General features: G+C 37.2%; 1 pseudogene; it reads left to right on the forward strand.

Annotated features, from left to right (window-relative positions):
• Positions 1-4,458, forward strand: LOC113566999 (annotated as a pseudogene; the record flags this gene model as incomplete).
• Positions 4,459-7,294: the final 2,836 nt, after the last annotated feature.

Below are 7,294 nucleotides of genomic sequence, written 5' to 3' on the forward strand. Positions count from 1 at the left end.
GACCGAAACAGTTCTGACGTGCAAATCGATTGTCAGAATTGAGTATAGGGGCGAAAGACCAATCGAACCATCTAGTAGCTGGTTCCTTCCGAAGTTTCCCTCAGGATAGCTGGTGCATTTTAATGTTATATAAAATAATCTTATCTGGTAAAGCGAATGATTAGAGGCCCTTAGGGTCGAACGATCTTAACCCTATTCTCAAACTTTAAATGGGTAAGAACCTTAACTTTCTTGATATGAAGTTTAAGGTTATGATATAATGTGCCCAGTGGGCCACTTTGGTAAGCAGAACTGGCGCTGTGGGATGAACCAAACGTAATGTTACGGTGCCCAAATTAACAACTCATGCAGAAACCATGAAAGGCGTTGGTTGCTTAAAACAGCAGGACGGTGATCATGGAAGTCGAAATCCGCTAAGGAGTGTGTAACAACTCACCTGCCGAAGCAACTAGCCCTTAAATGGATGGCGCTTAAGTTGTATACCTATACATTACCGCTAAAGTAGATGATTTATATTACTTGTGATATAAATTTTGAAACTTTAGTGAGTAGGAAGGTACAATGGTATGCGTAGAAGTGTTGGCGTAAGCCTTCATGGAGCTGCCATTGGCACAGATCTTGGTGGTAGTAGCAAATAATCGAATGAGACCTTGGAGGACTGAAGTGGAGAAGGGTTTCGTGTGAACAGTGGTTGATCACGAGTTAGTCGGTCCTAAGTTCAAGGCGAAAGCCGAAAATTTTCAAGTAAAAAATCAGTGAGTAATATTGTCAAATCTTTTATGATTTTTAAATACTTGAATAATTTTGAACGAAAGGGAATACGGTTCCAATTCCGTAACCTGTTGAGTATCCGTTTGTTATTAAATATGGGCCTCGTGCTCATCCTGGCAACAGGAACGACCATAAAGAAGCCGTCGAGAGATATCGGAAGAGTTTTCTTTTCTGTTTTATAGCCGTACTACCATGGAAGTCTTTCGCAGAGAGATATGGTAGATGGGCTAGAAGAGCATGACATATACTGTTGTGTCGATATTTTCTCCTCGGACCTTGAAAATTTATGGTGGGGACACGCAAACTTCTCAACAGGCCGTACCAATATCCGCAGCTGGTCTCCAAGGTGAAGAGTCTCTAGTCGATAGAATAATGTAGGTAAGGGAAGTCGGCAAATTAGATCCGTAACTTCGGGATAAGGATTGGCTCTGAAGATTGAGATAGTCGGGCTTGATTGGGAAACAATAACATGGTTTATGTGCTCGTTCTGGGTAAATAGAGTTTCTATCATTTATGGTAGTTACTTGTTCCCCGGATAGTTTAGTTACGTAGCCAATTGTGGAACTTTCTTGCTAAAATTTTTAAGAATACTAATTGGGTTAAACCAGTTAGTTCTTATTAATTATAACGATTATCAATTAACAATCAATTCAGAACTGGCACGGGACTTGGGGAATCCGACTGTCTAATTAAAACAAAGCATTGTGATGGCCCTAGCGGGTGTTGACACAATGTGATTTCTGCCCAGTGCTCTGAATGTCAAAGTGAAGAAATTCAAGTAAGCGCGGGTCAACGGCGGGAGTAACTATGACTCTCTTAAGGGATCACCATAAACGTTGTAAATCACTTTATATCGCAACTTTAGATATAAGCAAAGCATTTGACTCGGTGTCTCATGCAGCAGTTAGCGCCACTCTAACTGCATATGGTGCCCCTAAAGAATTCGTTGACTACGTACAAAATTCGTACGAGGTCTGTGGCACAACGCTCAATGGGGACGGATGGAGATCAGAGGAATCATACCTGCTCGAGGTGTCAGACAGGGTGACCCGCTATCTCCCATATTCAACTTGATCGTCGATCAGTTGCTTAGGTCCTACCCCAATGAGATTGGTGCCACAATCGGAGATCACACAACAAACGCGGCCGCGTTCGCAGATGATATTGTCTTATTTGCGGAAACTCGTTTAGGCCTTCAAACAATGCTAGACACGACTGTCGATTTTCTATCTTCAGTCGGGCTTACCCTTAACTCGGATAAATGTTTTACAGTTGGAATAAAGGGGCAACCGAAACAGAAGTGTACTGTGGTCATCCCAGAGACCTTCCGTATCGGTTCGCGCTCGTGTCCTGCATTGAAGCGCACAGACGAGTGGAAGTATTTAGGCATAACATTCACTGCACAAGGGAGGACCAGGTACAGTCCAGCCGACGACCTAGGTCCGAAGCTGTTGAGGCTGACAAGGTCCCCCCTAAAACCACAACAGAAATTGTTCGCACTCAGAACAGTTCTTATCCCACAACTTTACCATAAGCTGACCCTAGGTAGTGTGATGATAGGTGTTCTGAGAAAGTGTGACATACTGGTACGTTCGACCGTAAGGAAGTGGTTAGGGCTTCCTCTGGACGTGTCAACTGCATTCTTCCATGCTCCTCATACTTATGGGGGCCTCGGAATCCCTTCAGTTCGTTGGGTAGCGCCAATGCTACGTATGAAAAGATTGAGCAATATTAAGTGGGCCCACCTCGCGCAATCCGAGGCGGCCAGCTCATTTCTTACCGACGAATTGAATAAGGCCCGGGGTAGAACTCTGGCTGGACTGAATGAGTTGACATCGCGTACAGAGATCGAAACGTACTGGGCGAACAGGTTGTATATGTCTGTTGATGGTCGCGGCTTACGTGAAGCGGGACTTTTTCGTCCCCAACACGGCTGGGTGTGTCAGCCCACGCGTTTGCTAACAGGTCAAGATTACCGAAACAGTATCAAGCTGCGAATAAATGCCCTACCATCGAGGTCTCGTACCACGAGGGGCAGAAATGAATTGGAACGGCAATGTCGTGCAGGTTGTGATGCTCCCGAAACAACAAACCACATCCTGCAGAATTGTTACCGTACGCATGGGAGGCGGGTAGCAAGACATAACTGTGTAGTCAATAACCTTAAGAGGATTCTTGAGGAGAAGGGCCACACAGTACACGTCGAACCAAGTTTGCAGCTGGAAACCTCGGTAAGTAAACCAGACCTGGTGTGTATCCGTGACAATCACGCTTGCGTGATTGATGCGCAGATTATAACGGATGGACTGTTTCTCGACGATGTGCACCATCGCAAAGTTGAGAAATATAAAAGACCGGAAGTTATATCTGCACTGCGGAGAGAATTCGGAGTGTCGGGCAACGTCGAAGTCCTATCCGCGACGTTAAACTGGCGTGGGATCTGGAGCAATCAATCCGTTAGAAGATTGATAGCAAAGGGTCTCATCTCATCCGGTGACAGCAATGTCATTAGCGCCAGAGTGGTAACAGGCGGACTATATTGCTTCAGACAGTTCATGTATCTCGCAGGTTACACTCGAGATTGGACTTAGCCTATACACTATGTTGGAGAGAAGACGCTTGCTACCTAGGCAAAATGTGAAATTAGGTATAAACATCGTGGTTGTAAAACTTGAGGTGGGTTTTTAGTACGTATGCGTGATTACTTCGTAATCATGAATCGTGCATGCTAGTGGGGTTTGGCCTCCACTAGTATCTTTGAAGATTTTCCTTCCTCAGCGATCAAAAAAAAAAAAAAAAAAAAAATAGCCAAATGCCTCGTCATCTAATTAGTGACGCGCATGAATGGATTAACGAGATTCCTACTGTCCCTATCTACTATCTAGCGAAACCACAGCCAAGGGAACGGGCTTGGAATAATTAGCGGGGAAAGAAGACCCTTTTGAGCTTGACTCTAATCTGGCAGTGTAAGGAGACATAAGAGGTGTAGCATAAGTGGGAGATATTAGATTTCGGTTTGGTATCGACAATGAAATACCACTACTCTTATTGTTTCCTTACTTACTTGATTAAATGGAACGTGTATCATTTCCTAGCCATTATACGGATATATTTATTATATCTTATGGTATTGGGTTTTGATGCAAGCTTCTTGATCAAAGTATCACGAGTTTGTTATATAATCGCAAACAAATTCTTTAATGAGAAAATGCATTTATGTATTTTCAATTTGAAAATTTGGTATAACTCCAATTACTCAGGTATGATCCAATTCAAGGACATTGCCAGGTAGGGAGTTTGACTGGGGCGGTACATCTCTCAAATAATAACGGAGGTGTCCCAAGGCCAGCTCAGTGCGGACAGAAACCACACATAGAGCAAAAGGGCAAATGCTGACTTGATCTCGGTGTTCAGTACACACAGGGACAGCAAAAGCTCGGCCTATCGATCCTTTTGGTTTAAAGAGTTTTTAACAAGAGGTGTCAGAAAAGTTACCATAGGGATAACTGGCTTGTGGCGGCCAAGCGTTCATAGCGACGTCGCTTTTTGATCCTTCGATGTCGGCTCTTCCTATCATTGTGAAGCAAAATTCACCAAGCGTTGGATTGTTCACCCATGCAAGGGAACGTGAGCTGGGTTTAGACCGTCGTGAGACAGGTTAGTTTTACCCTACTAATGACAAAACGTTGTTGCGACAGCATTCCTGCGTAGTACGAGAGGAACCGCAGGTACGGACCAATGGCACAATACTTGTTCGAGCGAACAGTGGTATGACGCTACGTCCGTTGGATTATGCCTGAACGCCTCTAAGGTCGTATCCGTGCTGGACTGCAATGATAAATAAGGGGCAATTTGCATTGTATGGCTTCTAAACCATTAAAAGTTTATAATTTATTTTATAAACGACAATGGATGTGATGCCAATGTAATTTGTAACATAGTAAATTGGGAGGATCATCGATCACCTGATGCCGCGCTAGTTGCATATAAAAACATTATTTAATACAATGACAAAGCCTAGAATCAATTGTAAACGACTTTTGTAACAGGCAAGGTGTTGTAAGTGGTTGAGCAGCTGCCATACTGCGATCCACTGAAGCTTATCCTTTGCTTGATGATTCGATATATATAAATTTATTCTTTATATATGAAAATTATTTTTATATATTTATATGAATATATACCTATAAATGGTAATATATATATATATATATATTAAAAAGAATATATTTTATATAAATATGGATAAATTATTTATCCTATATAAATTACGTTGGCTTGAATATGAATATAATGTTATATTATAAGTTTGTTATACTTAATTACATATGAAATGATACTTATAAAAATTGTATTATGTAAACACACGAAACATAGTGTATATGCATATGTGCAAATGTGAATGTATATATGAAATAATATGAATGCAAAAAGCATGGAGTGATCGTATGTGGAACTTGGAAGTATTTCTAATATTGGAATTTAATGATATGTGATATGAATGCAAGAATTAAATACTTTGGTATATAAAATGTGATAATATTATATGTTATATTATAACATGAGCATGATTTGATTATGAATTAGGTTTTATATGGATATGGATATGGATATGGGAATGTTTCTCATATATAATATAACATTATAGCATAATCATAATGCGATTATAAATATAGAAAATATAAAAATGTATTTAATATAAATAGATATATTACGTGTATATGTGAAATTAAAGCAAAGATACCAGCTGATATGATATCTTTCATGTAAATGAATGATGAATGTAATGAAAAATAATTAATTTAATTTCATATGATATGGGGAACATACTAAGTCGGCAATGTCTGTTTATTTTATATGCGTATATATATTTTTCTTAATATATATGAATAATTTTGAAGTGATAGTATAATATTTTGTATTAAAATACGAAAAGAAACTATTTTTAAAAGGTACTCTCAAGTAAAAATACCTGATTTGCGGAAAGCGTGGCAGAAAACCTATATAGGGAGTGGTAGTCTCGTGCATGGTATATTTCATATGAAAATTTTATAATGAAAAATTATTAATTTATTTCATATGATATGGGGAATATACTTAGCCGGCAATGTCTGTGTATTTTATATGAATATATATATATTTCTTAGTATATATGAATAATTTTGAAGTGATAGTATTGTATTTTTTATTAAAATACGAAAAGAAACTATTGTTAAGAGGCACTCTCAAGTAAAAATACCCGATTTGCGGAAAGCGTGGCAGAAAACCTATATAGGGAGTGGTAGTCTCGTGCATGGTATATTTCATATGAAAATTTTATAATGAAAAATTATTAATTTATTTCATATGATATGGGGAATATACTTAGCCGGCAATGTCTGTGTGTTTTATATGAATATATATATATTTCTTAGTATATATGAATAATTTTGAAGTGATAGTATTGTATTTTTTATTAAAATACGAAAAGAAACTATTGTTAAGAGGCACTCTCAAGTAAAAATACCCGATTTGCGGAAAGCGTGGCATAAAACCTATATAGGGAGTGGTAGTCTCGTGCATGGTATATTTCATATGAAAATTTTATAATGAAAAATTATTAATTTATTTCATATGATATGGGGAATATACTTAGCCGGCAATGTCTGTGTATTTTATATGAATATATATATATTTCTTAATATATATGAATAATTTTGAAGTGATAGTATTGTATTTTTTATTAAAATACGAAAAGAAACTATTGTTAAGAGGCACTCTAAAGCAAAAATACCCGATTTGCGGAAAGCGTGGCAGAAAACCTATACATGATGGACAGTTGATGTCCATCGGTATTGTATACAATATTTGGTACAGTATTGTATATAATATTATTATATGTTGTCATTATACTCAAAGTAGTGTTTAATAGGAGATATTTGTTTTCAAATTGATCTTAATAAAGATAATATAGTGAAACTAACCAAGATATATACTATTTAGTATATATCATTTCTGTTTCGAATTATTATCGTGAATTTTTGGAAATGGTCTTATATGATTAAATATTGTATGAGTGCCATTTCAACAATGTACCAGCATATATAATCAAAGCGATTTATATGCAAATTCAAATATTGCCAAAATATATAAATTCCATTCCACATGAACTCATGTGTTTGGTTTTATTTAATGTATATCACAAAAAACGCATACGAAATTGGATAAATTTTAAATTTGTTGTTAAAATACATAGTTTAAACACAATTAATATTGGTTTAAGCCTATATACGTGTGATAATATATTAAGTGCAAATAAAAAGATATTTTTGAACGAAAAAAAAATGTATATAATAAAATATATATATTTGTATAGAGAAAAATGGCGAATGTGAATGCTATATAAAAATGGCCACAATCGTTTAACAAATTCTCATAAACTGTTGATAAAAAATATTTATTTATTTTTTTTTTTTATTCAAAAGTATTATTGAGTTGTCAAATATTTACATATGTGAGCGTATGCGCACGAAACGAAAACATT

Source organism: Drosophila persimilis, unplaced genomic scaffold (genome assembly GCF_003286085.1).
Source record: "Drosophila persimilis strain 14011-0111.01,24,50 unplaced genomic scaffold, DperRS2 tig00001490-arrow-arrow-pilon, whole genome shotgun sequence".
Classification (NCBI taxonomy): Eukaryota; Metazoa; Arthropoda; class Insecta; order Diptera; family Drosophilidae; genus Drosophila; species Drosophila persimilis.